This window comes from Octodon degus, unplaced genomic scaffold (genome assembly GCF_000260255.1).
Source record: "Octodon degus isolate 3935 unplaced genomic scaffold, OctDeg1.0 scaffold00342, whole genome shotgun sequence".
Taxonomy (NCBI): domain Eukaryota; kingdom Metazoa; phylum Chordata; class Mammalia; order Rodentia; family Octodontidae; genus Octodon; species Octodon degus.
This window is the reverse complement of record NW_004524918.1, coordinates 902,391-905,064: the sequence shown is the minus strand read 5'-3', so window position 1 is coordinate 905,064 and position 2,674 is coordinate 902,391. Positions and strand designations below refer to the sequence as shown.

Below are 2,674 nucleotides of genomic sequence, written 5' to 3'. Positions count from 1 at the left end.
CTTTTCCTTCTTCTTCTTCTCCTCCTCCTCCTCCTTCTTCTTCTTCTTCGACTTTTTCAGCTTTTTTCCTGCAGCCACACGTGAGTCCTTCATGGCCGCAGCCATCTCACCTCTGTTACATTTTTCACAATTTTTATATATCTTCTTGGTTCAGTTTTGGCAATTCGTATACACCTAGGAATCTATTCATTTCTTCTGAATTCTCCAATCTTTGTACAGGTTTTTGAAGTAGTTACTAATAATATTTAGCATTTTGACAGTGCCTGTTATCATTTTCATTTTTCCATTTCTAATTGCATTGATTTGAGTCTTTCCTTTTTTTTCCGGTAATAATATTGACTGTATATTTTGCTTATTCTTCCAAAGAGCTACCTCTTCAAATCATTGATTCTGTATTTTCTTTTTTTATTTTTATAATTTTTATTTTGTTGACTCTGTATTTTCTAAGTCTCAATTTCATTGATTTTTTTTTCCTCAGATCTTTTTAACTTACTTCTATATCCTATCCTACCTTTGGGCTTGGGTTGTTATTCCATTTGGCTTTTTGTTCGTTCGTTTGTTTGTACTATGTATTGAGCTCAGGATACACGCTTGCCAGGCAGACGCTGTGCCACTCAGCTACATCTCTGGCCCAGTTGTTCTTTTTCTGTTACCTTTAGTTACATGATTAAGTTGGTTTTTTTGGACACTGTTTCTCCGATGTGGGCATTCACAGCTATGAACTTCCCTCTTAGGACTATTTTCATTTTTCAAATAGGTTCCAGTATGTGGTACTGTCATTGTCAGTTGTTTCTAGGAATTGTCTAATGTCTTTCGTGTTTTTTTTTTTTCCTATGACCTACTGATTGTTCAAGAAAGTATTGCTTAATTTCCATGTTTGTATAATTTCTATGGTTTCTTTTCTGTTTTTCTTTCTGTCTTTTTTTATTTATTTATTTATTTATTTATTTATTTATTTATTTATTTATTAGATCGGAAGAGCGGATTGAACTCAGGCCCTTGTGCTTGCCAAGGAAGTGCTTATTCCACTGAGTCATCTCCCTGGCGCCCCCTACCCCCTGCACTGTACAGTTCAGGCCGGCCTTGAACTCACGTATGTAGTCCAGGCTGGCCTCAAACTCATGGCAGTCCTCCTGCCCTAGCCTCCCAAGTGCTGGGATTACAGGTGTGCACCACCATGCCTGGCCCCTGTGGTTTCTTTTGCCACTAATTTGTAGTTTCATTGTACAATGATCAGAAAATATGTATGGGAAATTTTTTATTCTTTTGCATTTGTGTAAGCATGTTTTATGGGTTAGTATATGGTCTGTTTTGGAGAAAGTTCCTTGTACTGCTGAGCAAAATGTATATTCTGTTCTTCGTAACATTATGTAGATACCTATTAAATCCATTTGTTTGAAGATTTGATTCAACACAGATATTTCTTCATTGACTTTTTTGTGTAGCTGCTCCATTTGTGACAGTGAAGTACTGAGGTCTTCCCTATAATTAGGTTTATGTTTATCTAATCTGATTATCTAATCTTTTATATTCACTAATGTTTTATGAGGTTCGGTGTGCTGGTTTTCAATGCATATATGTTTATAATTGTTATCTGTCTTCCTGTTGAATTATTCCCTTAATGAACACATAATGACCTTCTTTGCCTCTTCTGATGAGTTTTGGGTTTAAATCTACTTTGTTTGAAAATACGATGGCTATACCTGCTTGGTTGGGGGTTCCTGTTTCATGGAATATTATTTCTTATACTTTGGTTTTTTAGGGTATGAGTCTCCTTTGGAATTATATGTGTCTCTTATATAAAGTATGCAGTTGGATTTTGTTTCTTGATCTATTCTGTCAATCTGTGTCTTTTTTTTTTTTCAATCCATGTCTTTTGATGAGGGAAGAGAGACCATTGACATTAACAGTTATGTGACTAATACGTACTGACTTATTGTCATTGAATTATTTTACTGTTGTTGCTTTTTCCCCCCTTGTGCTTACCTGATCACCATGCTTGGTATATTTATCCTATTAGACATTTTGGCATTGTTAGTGTTGCTGTTTATTTCAAGACTATTCTTAAATATTTTGGAGTGTTGTGCATGAATTTCTTTAGGTGCTCTTTGTCATGGAAAGACCTTATTTTTCCATCAATTTTGAGAGATAGTTCTATAGGATATATTAATCTGAGCTAGAAGTTATTTTCTTTTAGGACTTGAAACAGTTCTCTCTAAGCTTTTCTGGCCTTTAAGTTTTGTGTTCAGAAATCTGCTGTAATTCTAATGGTTTACCCTTATGAGTGATTCATTACTTTTCTCTAACAGCTTTTTAAGATTCTGTCCTTGTGTTGGATTTCTGGTATTTTGCCTCGGATGTATCATGGAGAGGTACTTTTCTGATCATAGCTATTTAGGATTCTATATGCGCCACTCTTCTGTAGGTTAAATTCTTTGGAAAGTTTTCTGCAGTTATTTCTTTTTTTTTTCTTTTTTCTTTTTTTTTTATTGACATCAGTTATTTTAAAGAAAGAAAAAATAATAAAAAACAGTGGTACAAAATCTCAAGACAAAATTTTAGGAGAGTAACAATGGCTAGTACATTGTGTATTGTTATTGCCAAGTAGTTTCTCATATTACAAGATATAGGCAAGAAATAATAAGCAAATAACATAGGTACAAACCTCTTTTTT

General features: G+C 34.1%; 1 protein-coding gene and 1 pseudogene across 5 annotated transcripts in view; one reads left to right on the top strand and one right to left on the bottom strand.

Annotated features, from left to right (window-relative positions):
* The window catches only part of LOC105741213, a 1,758-nt pseudogene extending 1,653 nt beyond the window's left edge, over positions 1–105 (bottom strand).
* Positions 1–2,674, top strand: part of Slc5a10 (solute carrier family 5 member 10) — a 98,669-nt gene that overhangs the window by 19,310 nt on the left and 76,685 nt on the right. The gene's annotated exons all lie outside the window — the stretch shown is intronic.